We start from the raw sequence: 21,695 nt of genomic DNA, 5'->3' as shown, positions 1-21,695 counted from the left end.
AAGAGGATGTTAGGGAGATTGGCCAAAAAAAAATAAAATAAAATAAAAGAGAAGATTTTAAAAAAAAAATTTTTTAAAAAAAATCAATCAGAAAAGTTGATGTTACTGCCGTTGATGTTGCCAACAGTGCATGATGTTGCTGCTGCTTCTTCGTTATGCCTCCCCGTTTCTCTCAACCCAGATTGTTGACAGAAAGGATAATGTTGTGTTGCATTCAGACCTTGTTGGATGGACACCAGAGTCCTAATGGTGAAGATATTGAAGCCTTGTGCAAATTGATGAGTATTATTGGTGATAAGATAGACTATCACAGAACGAAGAAACGTCTTGATGCATATTTTGTTATTATGGAACAGTTGTCAACTAGTCAAAAGTGATCTCATCGGATTAGATTTATGTTCCCACTACGCAAGAGATCTCATGGATACAGGAAAAGCTTGATTGGCTGAAGGAATGTTAAGTGAAGCATATGTCCTATTCTCCGAAGCCTTTGCACTATTTCAACAAGTTACTGGACCCATGCATCGAGAAGTCGCTAGTTGTTGTAGATATCTTGCTATGGTTCTCTGTCATGCGGGTGACATTGATGGGGCCATCATGCAACAGCACAAAGAGCTAATCATAAACGAACGTTGTCTCGGTCTTGACCACCTTGACACTGCACACAGCTATGGAAACATGGCTCTATTTTATCATGGCCTCAATCAAATAGAATTAGTGATGCGGCACATGTCTCGCACATTACTATTACTTAGCCTATCGTCTGGACCTGATCATCCTGATGTTGCAGCGACTTTTATAAACATTGCTATGATGTACCAGGATATCGGGAAAATGGATACTACACTCAGGTACTTGCAAGAAGCACTGAAAAAGAATGAACGGCTTCTTAGCTCAGAGCATATTCAAACTGCAGTTTGCTATCATGCTCCTGCAATTGCATTCAACTGTATGGGTACCTACAAACTCTCTCTCCAGAATGAAAAGAAAACTTACGATATACTTGTTAAGCAACTTGGAGAAGAGGATTCAAGGACTCGTGACTCAGAAAACTGGATAAAGACATTTCAACTCCGAGAGGAGTAGGCAAATGTCCAGAAGCAGAAAGGGCAGGCGGTGAATGCAGATTCTGCTCAAGAAGCCGTAGATTTCTTGAGGGCTCATCCGGAGCTTCTATAGGCATTCTAGGCTATGTCTCTGGGTTCTGGAAAGGCCAATAGGTCATCAGTCAACCGATCCATGAATTAATCTATGATCAACAAGGCTCTTCCCCGTGGAAGGGGAGTCGATGAACGGACAGCTAGAGCTGTAGCACAAGTACGAAAGAAAGAAGCAGCAAGAGGCCACCAAATGCGCCCCAACGCTGTTCCTACACAAGCTTTGCCACAACTTGCACATCTGCTCAACATTATCAACCCAGGAGCGAGCACAACCCAAGCTCAACCGAACGAACATGACAAGGAACCTAGTACTGGATCGGGATCAGGATCTACATCAAATGGTACTGTGCCGACAAATGAATCTGTCAATAGTGCACGTGTAGGTTTAGGGACCGGCTTGGCATCACTGGACTCCAAAGCAGAAAATGAAAACCAAAGGCTAACACCTAAAAGCAATTGAATAATAAAGCCTGCAGTTTTGATCACAAGAACCGTCTTGCGGTTATACCGGTAGATGTCATCAAAGAATTAGTAGATGACAAGCAAGTGAAGGGCTTCTGAGATAGTGAAGATACATTCTTGATGAATTAGACTTAGAAGGTTGAATTTAAGTAGGATTTTCTATACACATTAACATGCCATTCGAGTGTTCATTTGCCGGCTGCTGCTCTTATTTTTTTTTCGTCGAAACTAAGAAAGGCCAAAGTTTGTAAAACAGGATTGATGTGAAGCTATTTTAGAAGATGTTAAAATAAGGGCATTTATTGGTATTAAAAAAAAACTTTCTGTTTGCTATAAAAAAAATTCAGAATTTTGATATACGGGTTTGTGGATGACACGCTTATGTATTTAAAAAAAATATAAAATAAAAAAAAAATAAAAAAAAAATTCGGTGCCACCATTTAAAAGAGTAAATAAATCTCAATGTACGAGTAGATAAGCATGCATGCATATTAATGATGCTGATGATGATGTTAGGATGATGGTGGCGGTCTAAAAAAAAACAACGTGCAGGGATGCATGTATATGAGATGAAAAGCAAAAATAAATAAATAAATAAAAGAAACATGCATGGCATATAAAAATGATGAATGAAATAATGAGAAGCATGCAAACAAAAAAATGGGAAATGATGCAAAAAAAATAAAATAAAATAAAATGAGAAGTATTAAATATATTTGAGAAAACTTGTCATATGAGCATTCAAATATGCAGACATGCATAAAGAGGTGGCCACTATTAAATATATATATATATATATAAAGGCATGCATAGTATACGTGCATGAAAACAAAAAATAATAACAATAAAAATAGCCAAATGCCTACGTTCATGAAATGAGAAATGAAAAAGTATGGAATAAAAATATAGTGGGCCCACCATAAAAAAACATATATACATGCAAAAATAATAATCAAAATAAATAATCAAAAAAAAAAAAATATGGACCCATCATGAAAAAGACATATATGTAAAAAAAAAATTAAATAAAATAAAAAATGATGAACGATGAAGAGTTTGCATGCAAATTCATGAGGAAGCATGCAAATATATATATATATATATCAGGCTTGGTATTGTTCAGTATTTGAACAACATTTCCTTATATCCAAAGTAGCATCAGGGGTTAGTCAATGATTAAAATTTTCAACCCAAAGGCAGTAATAAATTTCAAAGCGATAATGAGATGCCTACCGCATACAACAGCAAAGCATGTAATGCGATGATAAGGCATAGATAGTAGTGATTTATTCATTTCAAGACGACAATAAGCCACGCAACGCAGTGACAAGGCACAGGCAGCGGCGATGAAAAACAAAATATATATATATACATATAAGTGATGTAATAAATATATTTATATAATAAAATAACAGGTTTTATAATTCGCAAATCTTCTTGCTCTTACTTGTATTTTTTTGTCCTTAATCGGAGGTTCCTATGATTTCTAATCTAAGGTAATTAATAATAGAGGATTGCCTCTATTAGGAATGAAAGAACCCACACAAAACAAATATGATATTTGTGCTTCGATATACTGTCTGGTGTCTATTTCATGATGCCAGATGCGTATTTTCGATCCCATAAATTCTGGCACGCCTGGTGGGGACTCCATTCCTCCTTCCATCTTTGAGGCAAAAGTACAAGTAAAGGCGTTGTTCCTACATCCTATGAAAGAAATCTAATCATGTTTCTTTTTGTTTTGCAGGAAACGAAGAACAAATGGCACTAAAAAACTCAACTACCTCTGGAAGTCCAAAACTCACAATTTTCCTTGGCGAAGGAACTGAGGTGCAACTGCCCAACTGCACATTCAACACTGGAGCTGCAGGAGCTGAGCTGACCTTTGGCACCATATCTGAGTCGGTGCAGTTCCTAAGGAGACCCGCACCTTCGAAGGAAACCTTGACATTCTCGCGGCTTCCATCCAAAGGGCGTCGCCCCAATGTGATTATTCCTGCAACTGGCGAGGATGCTGATGTCAAGGACTCACCAAGACTATCTGTATTTGAGAGGCTATCCCACCCTAAGAGGGTAGTTCACATGAATGATGATGATGATGATGATGATGATGATGATGATGATGATGATGATGATGATGAACCTACCTTTACCATTACAGCAAAGGGGCGGGAAAGTGAAATTTTCAACTCATCTGATGAAAACACACCAAAGAAGAAAAGTGTGTTTTCGAGGCTCACACAAAGGAAAGTTAAGATTCCAAAACAAAGGCTGGATTTTGTGTCGTTCCAAGGGCACAAAAATAATCAGATGAGTACCTTCAACAACTCATTTGAACCTCTTAATCTGGTGAAGAAGAACGCAACCACTGCAGACCTGCGTTCCCAACTGAGTGAAAACAAAGTTGGTAGACCTCCAAAGTCCTATCACAGGAATTCATTTGGTCAGAATCTCTACAAGACTTACACAGCATCAAGGAAATTGCAGTCAGAGAAGATAAGATCAAAAGAAGTACAACAACTAAATGAAGATGAAGAGGATGAACCTGTCTTTATTCCTCAAAAGGGACACCGTGATACTGAATATCAAAGACTCAATGACAACATGGCAATGTTGATGGGGTCAATGTTACAAATGCAGAAGCAAATTAAAACCCTCATGGAAAGTCAACCTGAACAACTAGGAAGATCGAGGAGTCCAACCCGGCGGCCGAGAGAAGCCCTGAGGCCAGTTGAGCAAGGGGTAATCCCACGGTTTCCTATGGAGAATATGCAGAGGTCGAGAAGTCCAACACCACATCCAAAGGAAACCTTTAGGCCAGCAGAACATGGGGGAACCTCTTATGCTCCTATTTAGGAACAATCAGCTGTAATGACTCGGGAAGAGATACAGCGAATGGTAGTTGCTGAATTAAATCAAGCCAAAGGAATTGAGACAAGGGCAGATGGAGACAAGCCCTATCCCAGCTACCATGACCTGGTGCCCTACCCCAAAGGGTATAATGTTCCTAAATTCAAGCAATTTACTGGGATTGGCAATCCTGACCAACACTTGGCTCATTTTGTCACGGCTTGTGGAGATACAAGTGCGAAGCCATCACTCCTCCTCGGACAGTTCTCTGCAAGTCTTACAGGAGTAGCATTTGAATGGTATGCAAATCTGCAACCCGAGTCGATTCAAACATGGCAGCAGTTAAAAGATGCATTTCGAGTACTGTTTGGGGGCATAAGTGACAAAATCACAATCGCTGACCTAGTAGCCACTCGCCAAAACAAAGATGAAAAAGTGGTCGATTACATCATGAGGTGGAGGAACTTGAGCATTAAATGTGAACAACCACTTGATCAGCAGCAGGCAGTGGGTTTATTGTTGGGGAACATTGATAGTTGGATGTCACCGTTCTTGAGTACATCTAGCATCACTACATTCCAAGGCTTAATCTCACAAGCTAAAAAATTGGAAAGGACCAACCCGAAGGTGTTGTCCAATTTCCAGACCACTTCAAGGAGTGACAAAGACAAATCCAAGAAAATAGAAGGCGTCAAGTACACTGCTACTACCTTCAATATTGAGAAGGGGAATGGTGTAGCAGAGTCCCATAAACCAGAACAAGCTAAGGTACCTAGCTTAGGTGCTACTGACAATGAGTCAAAACCTCTTCCTTCCTTAAAGGATAGGATGAATAAGAAGTATTCCTTCAGAAGAGATAAAGTGCATAAAATCTTCAAAGATGCTATGAGAGAGGGTCTACAGCTCCCTGAATGCAAAAGACCTGAAGAGCAAAGCAAGACAGATCATCCCAATTACTGTCCATATCATAGGGTGTTGGGACAAACAATAGAAGATTGTTATGTTTTCAAGGACTAGGTCGAGCGACAATACCAAGAGGGCAAAATCACACTCTCAAAGAATGTCTTGTCCGAGCAACCAGCTGAACATATACGTTACGTGACTACCCTAAACCCAGAAGGGTCATCTCAAGGGGAAGTCACAGTGGTTTGTAACAAGGTGATATTTACATCAACAGAAGATGACAAACCTTGTGCTATCCCAGAAGAGTTATGGGAAGTATTTGTAACCAAAAGATCAATGAAGATGTTAAAAAGGTTGGCTGAATTGCCAGGGATCATTTGGAAGTGCTCTCAGCAACCTCATAAAGGTCACCAGACAAAGCAGTCAAAGAAAAAGAATAAGAAAAGAAAGCAAAAGCGCGAACAATCAAAGTGCAAGAAATCTATTATTGAGGAGTATATTGAGACCCTTGAAGAATATGAGCAGAAAGAAAGGGTTCTGATTACCCTCAGAGATTATTTTCCTGAAGAAGTCGAGGAGTTACTCAGGGAATTAACTGAGAAAATTGGAAATGAAGAAGATGTGCAAGTGGAGACTTGCAGGGTTTTTTCCGGAGGGGAACCTTTATATAACCCAGAAGATGATGATGAATATGATAGCTTCTCTGAGACAGAAGAGTCATATGACCCTTACGGTCGACCCTATGTCAGTAAAAAGCAAAGAAAGAAGATAGCATTCAGGGAAAGAGTAAAGAAGGCGAACGACAAGCTCTTGGAGTCCTACCCACAACTAATGTCCAAAGAACCATATTACACCCCGAAGACCCCAAAATATAAGGTATTGAAGAAAGTCATGCCTACTGAAGACATCCCTGCTTTTCATTCAAAGGGTGACAGAGGAGTCAGCTAATAGGCTACGGCAGTTACACATTGAAGATGCTGAGTGGGATGAATCTGGGACATATCCTCCAGAATCATCAGGACAAAATTTTGTTTCAGAAGTCGTGGATTCTCCAGCCCCTTCTAAAGCAACAAATATCAAAGAAAGATCTATTAGGAAAGATAAAAGGAAAGAGCTTTTTGATCAAGCTATAGAATATGGATTGGATTTGCCAAAACCCAAAAGGCGACGCCTGATGCATCTTGGTAGACATTCAAGCTACTGCCAATATCACCGGCTTACAGGACACACCATAGAAGAATGTCACGCTTTCCAAAAATGGTTGCAAGGACAGGTTTCTCAGTGAAATTTGACACTCACTGAGGATTACTTTGAAGAAAAAGGTGAATGTTATGCTATAAATGCTCATGATGATTCAGAAGATGAGCTAAACTTCCCTGATGAGGAAGATGAAGCACCACAACATGTACATCAGATGCAGCTTAGAACTGGAAAAACACTTCAGCCAAGACAGGTTCCCAGTTCAAGTAACCGAGATAAAGGGAAGATGGTTGAAGAAGAGAATGTCTCGCCCAAGAAACCCTTGAAAAAGCCAAACTACAACATTTTGGCACATTTGAAGAAAGTCCCCAAAGACTCCTCGAGTATGTACGATGCATTGATGATGTCACCGAAGTCGGGAGTCTTTTAATACATGCCCCTACAAAAATCCCGAGGAGTATCAAGCATACTTTGCCGAAGTCAACATAAAAGAAGCCCTGTATGCATCTCACACATTTTCAGTATCCTTCACAAATGAGGACCTATTACTTGGGACTACGGCACACAACAGACCACTATATGTGACAGGATTTTTGTGATGGAGTAAAGATCAACCCGGGTTTTGATTGATCCAGGGGTCTTCTTTGAATTTAATGACCCTCAATACTCTTCGAGCATTGGCTCTTGAAGTATGCCACTTATCTTTGGAGAGGATCATTATCCAGGGCTTCAATCAAGACAGACCAAAAGGCATTGGGATCGATCACTCTCCCCCTTAAATTTGGAAAAAAATATCATCCGATGTGAAATTTCATGTAATTGATGCTCGATGCGTCCTATAAAAGCCCTCTTAGGAAGGCCATGGATTCATGAAAACCAGCTTGGTTCCTTCAACACCGCATCAATGCGCAAAAGTATTTGGTGGATGGGGAAGAGTTCAGAATTGATGGAGAGATCCAACCCTTTGGCATCCATGAAATACACTATGAGGATGCGAGGTATTATCTCAACGCATCCATGTCAACCAAAGGGGGCAAATTGCCATGCCCAGAAGAAGTGTCTTTGATCAAGACAGCCAAAACTACTCCTGTGCTCCAAAAAAGTGAACCAGCGCCACCTCACTTTGGTAGTGACACTGAGTCATCAGAAGATGAGAGCGATGTAGATATACGTTAAACTAAGGGTCAAATTAAAGGATCTGCTGAAGAAAATGCATTATACATTACGAGGATCCCTAATGGGCTATACAAATCCTTGGATGACTTGAATGTAAATACAGTCGAGCATCTAAAAACATTTTATGTGCCAGCTCGGCATGAAAAGGAGAGAGGCATTCTCTTTTATAAGGACAAGAGCAAGAAGACCTTAAATGATGATATCATAAATATTGAAGAAATAGAAGATGATGAAGCTCAACCCATAAATTTCACAAGCCATTACCACAACAAGCTCAGGATGATAGTTGAGAGATTTGGGAGCAAAATCAAGTGGTCAAGGAGGTCACATCAGGGCTTTCGTCGATTGTGGCGTCCTGCACATGTGGATAAGAGAGGAATAGGCTACTCTGAGTTTTCTAGACACTCATGTTACATGGTAACATGGCAGGAGGAAGAAGAAGAAATAAAGATAAAGAATGCACCACTCGAACTAGAAGAGCGGGGGCAAGCAACAATTGATGAGTTGGTTGAAATCGACTTGGGAAGCGATGGTGACCCAAGGCCGACTTTCCTAAGTGCACAACTATCAGAAGAAGAAAAAACATCATTCAAGGCTCTCTTGAAGGAGCATATTGATTGTTTTGCTTGGAACTATAATGAAATGCCAGGATTGGATGATGAGGTGGTTGTTCACAGACTGGCCATTGATCCTAATGTTACTCCAGTCAAACAGGCACCAAGAAAGATGAAGTTTGACATAGAAGAAAAGGTGATAGAAGAGACCAAGAAGCTGATTGAAGCAAATTTTATCAGAGAAGAAACATACCCTGACTGGATAGCTAGCATAGTCCCTGTGAAAAAGAAGAATGGGCAAATACGGATATGTGTAGACTTCAGAGACCTGAATAAGGCGTGTCCTAAGGATGTTTTTCCCCTCCCAGTTATGGAGCTCATGATCGACAACACCTCAGGGTACGAGATGTTCTTCTTTATGGATGGATATTCTGGATATAATCAAATTAAAATGCATCCAGAGGATCAAAAGAATACTGCTTTCCGAACACCCATGGGAATCTATTGCTATAGGGTAATGTCGTTCGGATTGAAGAATGCAGGAGCAACATATCAAAGAGCTATGACCAGAATATTTGATGATTTAATTCACAAAGTCGTCGAATGCTATGTAGATGATCTTGTGGTTAAGACAAATTCCAAAGACAAGCATCTTGATGATTTGAGGACGGTCTTTACATGCCGCAGACAATACAAGTTGAAAATGAATCCCATAAAGTGTGCTTTTGGAGTCATCTCTGGAAAATTCCTAGGCTTCATCGTGAGGCATAGGGGAATAGAGATAGATTCCTCCAAGATAAAGGCAATCCTGGAAATGCCACCTCCTCGGACATTGAAGCAGCTGCGCTCCTTCCAAGGTCGTTTAGCATACATCAGGAGATTTATCTCCAACCTCTCTGGGAGATGCAAGCCCTTATCTATACTGGTCAAGAAAAATGCTCCTTTCAAATGGGATGATGAATGTTAGAGAGATTTTGATGACATTAAACAGTACTTGTTGAATCCACCAGTACTAGCAGCCCCGATTCATGGAAAGCCTCTGATCTTATTTACAGCGGCATTGGAAGGGTCTTTAGGGGCTATGTTGGCTCAGAATAATGAAGAAGGTAAAGAAAATGCGTTATATTACCTTAGCAGGATGTTGGTAGGAGCTGAGAGTAAATGTACGCCAATTGAAAAGCATTGCCTAGCTTTGGTGTTTGCAGTCAAGAAGTTGAGACACTACTTGCTAGTGCATAAAGTAATACTCATATCAAAAATTGACCCACTTAAATACCTTATGACGAGGCCGTTGCTTACAGGAAGACTAGCAAAATGGGCATTGATTCTGATGGAATTTGATATAACTTATACTCCACAGAAGGCAATTAAAGGGCAGGCACTTGCAGACTTTCTAGCAGCACATCCTCTCCCTGATGATTCACCACTTAGTCTTGAACTCCCTGATGAGGAGACATTAATAGTGGAAGAAGCAAAGTGGCGATTATACTTTGATGGAGCGTCATCTATAAAACCGGCACTCATGTCCCAAGTACCACAAATTAAAGCTGGAATAGGACTCGTATTTGTTACACCGGAAGGGGGGATCCTCAGACATGCTCTCTCCCTCACGGAACCATGTACAAACAATGAGGCAGAATATGAAGCCCTCATAGCTGGTTTGGAAATGGTAATGAAAATGGGAATCCAAGACATACACATATTTGGAGACTCACAACTCATTATCAAGCAAGTCAAAGGAGACTACAAGATATACAAACCTGAACTTCTTAAATATTATAAGAAGGTCAAAAATTTGATGAATAAAATCCCCCAAGTGCAATTGAGGAGGGTTTCAAGATCAGAAAATGAAGAAGCTGATTCTTTGGCAAAAGTAGCAAAGGAATTGGCAAATCCAAATTATGAAGAAATCCATATAACCATAAAAAATAGAAGACCCATTAGTACGATCCCCGACGAAGTCGAAGAGGAAAGTGCTGGGGACAATGCGGAAGTCTTCACTCTCAAAATGCCAAAGGAAGATTGGAGACAACCGTTCATGGAATATTTGAAATATGATAAACTCCCTGAGGATAAATCAAAAGGTCTTCAGATAAAGCGAAGAGCCCTAATATTCACCCTCATAAATGATATATTATACCGCAGGTCCTATGATCAACTGCTCCTGCGGTCCCTCTCATATGAAGAAGCCCAAGAAGTTATGCATGATGTGCATTCCGGGATATGTGGTGCGCACCAATTCTTCAGGGAAAACATCTTATATAGATTTGGGACTCCAAGAAGAATTATTTCAGACAACGGCCCCGCTTTCAGAAGCTTCAAGGTCGGGAGATTTGCGCAGCATCATAAAATAGATTGGAGATATACCTCCATCTATAACGCTAGAGCAAATGGATTGGCAGAAGCATTGAACAAAACCCTCTCGAAGCTGTTGAAGAAAACAGTGTCCAAAAACAAAAGAGATTGGCATGAAAGACTTCCGGAGATGCTATGGGCATATCGCACTACCTATAGTACTCCGACACAGTGCACACCATATTCTTTGGTATTTGGAACTGAAGCGGTCTTACCTCTTGAAATCCAGATACCCTCCCTAAGAATGGCATTGCAAAATGAAATTTCTAATGAAGATAATGTTCGGCTCCGTTTGGATGAGTTGGACTCTCTTGATGAAAAAAGATTAGGGGTGCAACAAAATCTCGAAGTCTACAAAGCACAAATGTCTCAAGCATACAACAAGATGGCTCGTTTTCGGACTTTTACCAAAGGAGAGATGGTCCTTGTCCTCAGAAGACCCATCATCACCAACAAAAAGGCCGGGGGCAAATTCAAAGCAAATTGGGAAGGCCCTTATGTTGTGGAGATCGTCTACGAAGGAGGCGTATATCAACTTATCGATACCAATGGACAAAGACCGATGCCACCGATCAATGGTCGTTTCTTGAAGAAGTATTATGTCTAATGTAAAAATGGTTTGCCTATGACGGAATGTCTGGTCCCTCACAAGGGTTGACTAGTCATGTACAATTAAATGTGCTTCTCGAGGCAAAACATTTATTTTCATGCATTTATGTACTAAAATCATTTTTGTACTAAAAATTCGTTTAATGAAATAAGGGGACATGTATTTGTCTATGAAGGAATGTCCGGCTCCATGTAGACCGGTCATGCATAGTTAAGTGTGCTTCCTGAGGCAAATACATTGGTCCCTGTATTTTCAAAAAAAAACAAAAAACAAAAAACAAAAAACAAAAAACACAAAAAAAAACAAAAAAACAAAAACAAAAAGACCAAAAAAATACCAAATAAAAAAAAACACCAAAAAAAACAAAAAACAAAACAAAACAAAACAAAAAAAATAATCCTTATGCATGAAAACTAAAGCTTCTTTGATATTATTGCTCCAATCAAGGTCTTCATCAGGTGACCAAATTACCTTTGATTGCCTTGAAATTTCTTACAAATCATAAATATATGTTTGTCTTCAATCTGAACGGTTGAAATTTGATTTGAAGATTACAAAATTTATTCAAGAGAGTAGAACTGTGGGTCATGATGCATGACACCGCTTCTCTACATTCAATGTTGATCAATTTATTAATCGGACTATGCCAAAAATTCGGATTGGTCTGAAATATTTTATGAAAACTCTAGCCTTGATAATGCTCAATGTGAACGGTTATGATTGAGCCTCAAGTCCATTAATTATCAAAATAAAATCACAAATCAAGCATGAAATTCATTAATAATTGTCATTACCCTATATTCAAATTCTAGCTTAAGATCAAATAGTCAAAATAATCCTCTTGAAATTTTTTCTGTATGATCAAGGTGTTTTGGTCTTCAATATGAACGGTCACGATTGAATTCTAAGTTCATATGTCCATTATAAAAAAAATTTGGACATTTAGAGGCAAAATCTGCCTAAATTCCTGCCCAGCTACCTCATCATCAAGTCAAGTATCACCATATCAAATCATATTCAATAGTCATTTATAAGGTCCTTACCTTTAAGATGAACGGTGGAGATTTACTTTGAGCTCATTCGATCATCATAAAAAATTGGGTTCAAAAACCATGTCTGTCTATTTCCGTGTTCGCCCATGGTGCTATCGAGTGGATGAATGGCTTATAAAATCATCCCAAGTTTGGCTGAAAATGTTTACAAATACAAGGCCCTCATTCAAAAAAAATAAGATAGAGAAAGATAGAGAAGGTTCTATACCAAGCTCGAGATATCCATTGCTAAGGAAAGGCTCGAGATATCTATTGCTAAAGAAAGGCTCGAGATATCCATTGCTAAGGAAAGGATTATAACAATATTGAATTTCATTCCGTTTATCGGATTAAGCTAACAATGATATAAAATAGATGATGTCTTAAAAACCAGGAGGATTCGTACTTCTCTCACTCAATCTCACTAAAATTCTTCATAAGAAAAGTACGAAGGGGGCATTTGTTTATGTAAAAAAATTGCATGTCGTGACTCAAATCGAATAAAAAAATTATTACATACAAATCATAATCGAATTAAGACAACATATGGTTCAAATAAATAAATTTCATTATATTTGGATATATTCAAGATAAGTCTAAAAGACATTTTAGAAATAATCTAAAACATTCAAATGATAAGATCAACCGAGAGCACAAATCTCGAGGTGATCTAAAATATTTAAATCACAAGATCAGCCGAGAGCACAGATCTCAAGGCGATCTAAATCACAAGATCAGCCGAGAGCACAGATCTCAAGGCGATCTAAAATATTTAAATCACAAGATCAGCCGAGAGCACAGATCTCAAGGTGATCTAAAATATTCAAATCACAAAATCAGCCTAGAGCACAGATCTCGAGGCGATCTAAAATATTTAAATCACAAGATCAGCCGAGAGCACAGATCTCGAGGTGATCTAAAATATTCAAATCACAAGATCAGGCGAGAGCACAGATCTCGAGGCAAAAATACTAAATTACAAAATTACCTTTGAGAACATATCTCGAGGCATAAATGCAAAAATACAATAATATATATATATATATATATATATATCCTTGAGGACATATCTCGAGGTAAAATGAAAATTTAAAAAGAGAAAATTTTTAAAGAAAAAAAATTGCCATTGAGAACATATCTCGTGGCATAAATGCAAAATTACATAATTGCACTTGAGAGCATATCTCGAGGCATAAATGCAAATTATAAAATTGCCCTTGAGAGCACATATCTCGAGGCAATCTCAGATCTTAGGATAGCCAAACATATACCGAGGCAATCCTAAATTTCATAAAGCCTGAAAACAGATCTCGAGGCGATTTGAGAAAGTACAAATACCGAGACATCCAAACACATATCCCGAGGCAAATTGGATTTCTAAATAAATAAATAAATAATGATAATAATAATTAAAAAAATAATAATAGTAATAAAAAATAATTAAAAAAATAATTAAAAAAAAATTAAAATTAAAATTAAAATTAAAATTTTATATTTTTAAAATAAAATCTTATCCTCTTCTGATTTAGTCAAGGTTATGATTATGAGGGGATCTCGCGTGAAAGAAGGGGGACAAACAAAAAAAAAATAAAAAGAAAAAAAATTTAAATTTGAAATTTTGAATTTGAAATTAATTAAAAAAATACAATAAAATAAAACGAAATAACAAAAAAAAAATAATATAATAAAAAAAATAATAAAAAAATTAAAAAAATAAAAAGATACAAAAAAATAAAATTAAATAAATAAATAATAATAATATTTAATTAAATTTTTTAAAAAAAAGTATTAAAATAAATGTTAAAAAGAAAAAAATTTGAATTTCAAATTTCAAATTTGAAATTAATTAAAAAAATAATAATAATAATAAAATAAAACAAAATAAGGAAAAAAAATAAAAAAATAAAAAAAAGATAAACAAATAAATAATAATAATGATAAAATTTTCTTAATTAATTAAAAAAAATTAATTAATTAATTAAAATTTATACATATAAATTTAAATAAAAAAAAAATGAAAATCTTATCCTATTTCGATCCGCTGCACGGGTTTGATTTGCTGGGATTTCACGGGAGGTTAGGGTAAGAACGAGATGATCGGGGGGATAATGATAAGAAGGGAAAAAATTCTTTTAAAAGGGGGTAAAGAAAAGAAAAAAAGGGAGATCGCTCTTAAAAAAAAAAAGCTTGAAGGTTCTTATCTTTTCCCCTATGCTACCACATATAGAGATATATATATATATAATATTAAAAAAAAAAAGGAGAAGATTATTTTTATGTCGCCGCCGCTGATGTTGTCGCCGCTGCTGCCTATCAAAGAGGTCGCTGACATGGTTGAATAGCTGAAATAATGCTGCCAACCATGTCTGATATTCACTAATTCTTCATCGCCGTCGCTCGATGATCGCCGCCGCTTGATGTCATGCTGCCGCGTTGTTGATGGTCGAGATAATGCCTCTAAACAACGTACTTGATACTATTGTCGCCATGACACCGTAGCCGCGCTCACAATCATGGTAGCCGTGCCGCCGTTGAGAAGACGCAGGAGTTGCAGATCATAGGAGCTATCACATGAACCTGGAGAGAAGAGGATGCTAGGGAGATTGGCCAAAAAAAATAAAAATAAAATAAAAGAGAAGATTTTTTTTATTTTTTTAAAAAAATCAATCAGAAGGAAACGAGGACAAAAAAAAAGTAAGAAGAAAAGTTTGTTTATATATAAATAATATAATGCATGTCCTAATAAAATTCGATGTTCTAATGGAAACCAAATTCCAATTAAATTTGAATTCTAATATATCCTAATCGTAGATATATTTAGAATTAAAATTGAAATGTCCTAATCTTAATCTTAATTGATTATTTGATTGTCTTGGACTAGGATGCAAATTCCAAGGTAAATACAAAATGAAAATTACAAAATTACCCTTGAGAACATATCTCGAGGCATAAATGCAAAATTTACAAGATTGCCCCTGAGAACACCTATCTCGAGACAATCTCAAATCTTAGGATGGCCCAAACACATATCCTGAGGCAATCCTAAATTTTATGTGACATGAGAACGGATCTCGAGGCGATTTGAGAAGGTGCAAATCTTAGGGTACCTAAACACACATCCCGAGGCAAACCGAATTTTTATTGATTTTCAAAAAAAAGAAAAAAAAATAATAATAATAATAAATTTTAAAAAAAGGGTTGAATAAAAAAATTAAAAATATTAATTAATTAAAAAAATAATAATTCGAATTTTAAAGTTTCTTAATTAAAAAAAATTTAAATTCGAATTTTAAAGTTTCTTAATTAAAAAAAATAAAATAAAAATAATAAAAATAAAAATAATAAAAAATAAAATAAAATAAAATAAAATAAAATAAAATTTGAATTCAAATTTTTAAAGTTTCTTATCCTTATCCGGTGTGATTTGACGGAGATTGGATGGGGGAGTTCAGTGGAGAGGATAAGGCCGAATTTTTTTCTTTAAAAGAGAGGATTTGGCTGAAGAGAGAGGGGAGATCGGAGAAGAAAAAAAATTCAGGAGAAGAAAAAAAAAGAGATCAAAAAAGAAAGGCTGAAGGAAATAAGTATAAGGTTTCTTTTTCCACCCCATAAAGATATACATATATACATATATATAAAAAGAAGAAGAAATCACCGCCGCCGTTCATCGCCATTGCCGCCGTTCACCGCCTTGGCATGTTTGGATGGCTGAAATAATGCCGCCAAACATGCCATCCATTGGTATATACATATATATAAAAAGAAGAAGAAATCACTGTCGCCGTTCATCGCCATTGCCGCCGTTCACCGCCTTGGCATGTTTGGATGGCTGAAATAATGCCGCCAAACATGCCGTCCATTGGTCGCTGCTGCTACTCACTGCTGTACTTGGAATCAAGGTTAATCCTTTAGATCCATTGAATGGAGAAGCTGCAGCCCTGATGATGCATGATAGACCTGCTTATGAATAAAGAGTTAAAGAATACTGTAAAAAAGTATGCAGAAGCCGAAGATGTTGGGGCTCCGTCAGAAGAGAAATCCAGTAACGAAGAATTAAGTGATGATGAATATGATTCCCAGTGATGAGGCTGTCGTAGGCAAACAGGATTCTTAGCGGTCATTATTGCTCATTGTCATCTCTGGTTCTGTATATTGTAATCCAGTTTCAGGCAAAATCTGGAACCAAAATTTCTAATATATCATCATCCCTACATTCGCAATGATGTCGTTGGTCATCGAGGCCGACATCGCCACCCGACCGATCTCCGAGTTGAGCAGCTTCAGCTCTGCTAAGCTAGGCACAATATTGGCAATAGACGTGAAGGAATTCACAGAACAAATGGAGACAACATACACAAACTTTTCCTCTTTGTTCTTGTCCATCAAGAGAAGGCCAGAGGTCAATGCTATAGAAACAAAAGGAACAATTATGCTTGACAAGCCAATGACCACAGCCTTCCTTCTAGACCTCTTCAGCAAGCCTGGGTCCATTTTCAATCCAATTAAGAAGGCAGCGAACATGATCCCAAACTTGGACATTACCTCAACCACCAGCTTCTCCTTGTCCGAAAAAAAAGGGGCCTTGAACCAGCCCATCCTGCTCAACCCCGATGGTCCTATCGGTATCCCACTCTGCATGTATCATGCATGCATGCATCATGCATGATAGATTTCTGCATTACGTCTACATCCACTTTTTATATATAAATATAAATATAAATATAAGAAATAAATGTAAGATGACTTATGATGATGCTTTCTGGGTGATCCGCTGCGAAGTTCGAACAGCGTACGTGTTCATGGTTGATGTTTACACGTGGAAGGATCCTCACCCTTCGTTGGCCGCTATCATCTTTCTCTCTTTTTTTTTATAAGCTATCTATTTATTGGATAAATTATTATTATTATTATAAAAAAAAAGTAATAAAAAAAAGCCGGTCATGCATACTCACGTGAATCAATTTAAAATAATAATTATATATATAAAAAAAGCCATTAGTAAATAATGAATATGGCTAAACATATATATATGTTTGTATTCACGTGCCATGCATGCATATATATATATATATATATATATATATATATATATATATAAAATTAAAAATCAATTCATGCGACTCATTCATGCACATATAATTGAGGATATGATAAATTCATAAAAGCATCCACGTATGCATGGGGACAAAAAGAATACATATAAAAAATAATAATAATAAAAAAAGAGATAATCAAAATTTTTTTTTGATGAAAAGTATGCTATCGTCTTGAGACATGCATGCATGGGAAGATTTATAAAAATAATCAAAAAAATAATAAAATAATAAAATTATATGCATGTGCATGTCCATGGCAACAAATATATATAATGTAAAAAAAACAATGATGATGGAGCATGCATACATGCATGGCATATAAAAATGATAAGTGAAATAATGAGAAGCATGCAAGGAAAAAATGGAAAATTATGAAAAATAATAATAATAAAAAAAATAATAAATAAAAATAAAATGAGAAGTATTAAATATATTTGAGAAACATGCAGAGACATGCATAAAGAGGTGGCCACCATTAAAAAATAAATAAATAAAAAAAATATATATATAAAAGAAGCATGCATAGTGGCATAAAGAAATAAATAAAGAAAAAAAAAATATATTGAATGGGAACCATGCATGCAGACGTGTATGAAATAAATAAATAAATATATATATATATATATATATATATATATGTATAAAAGAGGGCCTGCATACATGTAATAGCATGCATTATTTGTTAAGGAATAAAAAAATATAAAAAAAATATATAAAAAAATAAAAAAAAATAAAAAAAAAAAAAAAAAAACAAATAAGAAGAGTCCCATCATCATACGAGATACAAATGGAGTGTGATGGTAATAAAATCCAAAAAAATATGTAGGACGGGCTGAGCACCTTGAAATTGATGAAGTGGTAGGTGCAGGGTAGTGCCATTTATTCTGTTTGGAAAGAGTTCTTATTTCTTGATGAAGCTACAAGGATTTTGTAGTGTTGCAGATGATCATCAAACAAGGGTTTTAAATTTGCACTAATGACTTATAGAGCCCCTAGTGTTATTAATAGTTATGGACCTTCAGGGTTGATAAAAAATGAGAAGAGCATGGATATTCAAGGCATGTTAAGAAGTATTGAAATAAGGGAGTTCCCACCATGCACAAGACAAGTATAAACACCCTATATCCATTAAAAAATAGGAGTGAAAAATAATCATTTTAAGGCAACTACAAAGAATTAGACACAATGAAACATGCAATGCGGTGATAAGGCACAGGCAGTGGTGACTTATTCATTTTGAGACAGTGGCATAAAAAATTGTAAGGCAGTAATGAGATATATATCTCAAAATGTCAACAAGGCAGGCAATGTAATGACAAGGCACAAACCGCGGCAGAGATAAAAAAATAATATATATATATATATAAATAATATATATATATATATATGTGCATATATATAAGTGATGTAATAAATATGCTTATATAATAAAATGACAAGATTTATAATTTGCAAAGTCTTCATGCTTTTACTTGTACTCTTGCCCTTAATCGGAGGTTCCTAAGATTTCTAATCTGGGGTAATTAATAATAGAGGCTTGCCTCTATTAGGAATGAAAGAACCCACACAAAACAAATATGATATTTGTGCTTCGATATATTGTCTGGTGTCCTTTTCATGATGCCAGATGCATATTTTCGATCCCACAAAGTTGATGTTACTGCCGTTGATGTTGCCAACAGTGCATGATGTTGCTGCTGCTTCTTCGTCATGCCTCCCCGTTTCTCTCAACCCAGATTGTTGACAGAAGGGATAATGTTGTGTTGCATTCAGACCTTGTTGGATGGACACCAAAGTCCTAATGGTGAAGATATTGAAGCCTTGTGCAAATTGATGAGTATTATTGGTGATAAGATAGACCATCACAGAACGAAGAAACGTCTTGATGCATATTTTGTTATTATGGAACAGTTGTCAACTACTCAAAAGTGATCTCATCGGATTAGATTTATGTTCCCACTACGCAAAAGATCTCATGGATACAGGAAAAGCTCGATTGGCTGAAGGAATGTTAAGTGAAGCATATGTCCTATTCTCCGAAGCCTTTGCACTATTTCAACAAGTTACTGGACCCATGCATCGAGAAGTCGCTAGTTGTTGTAGATATCTTGCTATGGTTCTCTGTCATGCGGGTGACATTGATGGGGCCATCATGAAACAGCACAAAGAGCTAATCATAAACGAACGCTGTCTCGGTCTTGACCACCTTGACACTGCACACAGCTATGGAAACATGGCTCTATTTTATCATGGCCTCAATCAAATAGAATTAGTGCTGCGGCACATGTCTCGCACATTACTATTACTTAGCCTATTGTCTGGACCTGATCATCCTGATGTTGCAGCGACTTTTATAAACGTTGCTATGATGTACCAGGATATCGGGAAAATGGATACTACACTTAGGTACTTGCAAGAAGCACTGAAAAAGAATGAACGGCTTCTTAGCTCAGAGCATATTCAAACTGCAGTTTGCTATCATGCTCTTGCAATTGCATTCAACTGTATGGGTACCTATAAACTCTCTCTCTCCAGAATGAAAAGAAAACTTACGATATACTTGTTAAGCAACTTGGAGAAGAGGATTCAAGGACTCGTGACTCAGAAAACTGGATAAAGACATTTCAACTCCGAGAGCAGTAGACAAATGTCCAGAAGCAGAAAGGGCAGGCGGTGAATGCAGCTTCTGCTCAACAAGCCGTAGATTTCTTGAGGGCTCATCCCGAGCTTGTAAAGGCATTCTAGGATGCGTCTCTGGGTTCTGGAAAGGCCAATAGGTCATCAGTCAACCGATCCATTAATTCATCTATGATCAACAAGGCTCTTCCCCATGGAAGGGGAGTTAATGAACGGGCAGCTAGAGCTGCAGCACAAGTACGAAAGAAAGCAGCAGTAAGAGGCCACCAAATGCGCCCCAACACTGTTCCTACCCAAGCTTTGCCACAACTTGCACATCTGCTCAACATTATCAACCCAGGAGCGAGCACAACCTAAGCTTAACCGAACGAACATGACAAGGAACCTAGTACGGGATCGGGATCAGGATCTACATCAAATGGTACTGTGCCGACAAATGAATCTATCAATAGTGCACGAGTAGGTTTAGGGACTGGCTTGGCATCACTGGACTCCAAAGCAGAAAATGAAAACCAAAGGCTAACACCTAAAAGCAATTGAAGAATAAAGCCTGCAGTTTTGATCACAAGAACCGTCTTGCGGTTATACCAGTAGATGTCATCAAAGAATTAGTAGATGACAAGCAAGTGAAGGGCTTCTGAGATAGTGAAGATACATTCTTGATGAATTTGACTTAGAAGGTTGAATTTAAGTAGGATTTTCTATACTCATTAACATGCCATTCGAGTGTTCATTTGCCGGCTGCTGCTCTTATTTTTTTTCCTTCGAAACTAAGAAAGGCCAAACTTTGTAAAACAGGATTGATGTGAAGCTATTTTAGAAGATGTTAAAATAAGGGCATTTATTGGTATTAAAAAAAAAACTTTCTGTTTGCTATAAAAAAAATTCAGAATTTTGATGTACGGGTTTGTGGATGACACGTTTATGTGTATAAAAAAAATATAAAATAAAATAAAAATAAAAAAAATTCGGTGCCACCATTTAAAAGAGTAAATAAATCTCAATGTACGAGTAGATAAGCATGCATGCATATTAATGATGCTGATGATGATGTTAGGATGATGGTGGCGGTCTAAAAAAAACAACGTGCAGGGATGCATGTATATGAGATGAAAAGCAAAAATAAATAAATAAATAAAAGAAACATGCATGGCATATAAAAATGATGAATGAAATAATGAGAAGCATGCAAACAAAAAATGGGAAATGATGCAGAAAAATAAAATAAAATAAAATGAGAAGTATTAAATATATTTGAGAAAACATGTCATATGAGCATTCAAATATGCAGACATGCATAAAGAGGTGGCCACTATTAAAATATATATATATATATATATAAAGGCATGCATAGTATACGTGCATGAAAACAAAAAATAATAACAATAAAAATAGCAAAATGCCTACGTTCATGAATGAGAAATGAAAAAAGTATGGAATAAAAATATAGTGGGCCCACCATAAAAAAACATATATACATGCAAAAATAATAATCAAAATAAATAATCATATGGGCCCATCATGAAAAAAAGACATATATGTAAAAAGAAAAAATGATGAACGATGAAGAGTTTGCATGCAAATTCATGAGGAAGCATGCAAATATATATATATATATATATATATAATGAGAAGGCATGCATACATGTGTGGCAGAATGC

General features: G+C 36.6%; 2 pseudogenes; both read left to right on the top strand.

The window, feature by feature from the left end:
- The first annotated feature begins 420 nt into the window (after positions 1-420).
- On the top strand, positions 421-1,620 carry LOC120276090 (annotated as a pseudogene).
- Positions 1,621-19,372: 17,752 nt separating this feature from the next.
- On the top strand, positions 19,373-20,468 carry LOC120276489 (annotated as a pseudogene).
- The last annotated feature ends 1,227 nt before the right edge of the window (positions 20,469-21,695 follow it).

This window comes from Dioscorea cayenensis, chromosome 14, assembly GCF_009730915.1.
Source record: "Dioscorea cayenensis subsp. rotundata cultivar TDr96_F1 chromosome 14, TDr96_F1_v2_PseudoChromosome.rev07_lg8_w22 25.fasta, whole genome shotgun sequence".
Classification (NCBI taxonomy): Eukaryota; Viridiplantae; Streptophyta; class Magnoliopsida; order Dioscoreales; family Dioscoreaceae; genus Dioscorea; species Dioscorea cayenensis.
This window is presented reverse-complemented; position numbering and strand designations above follow the sequence as displayed.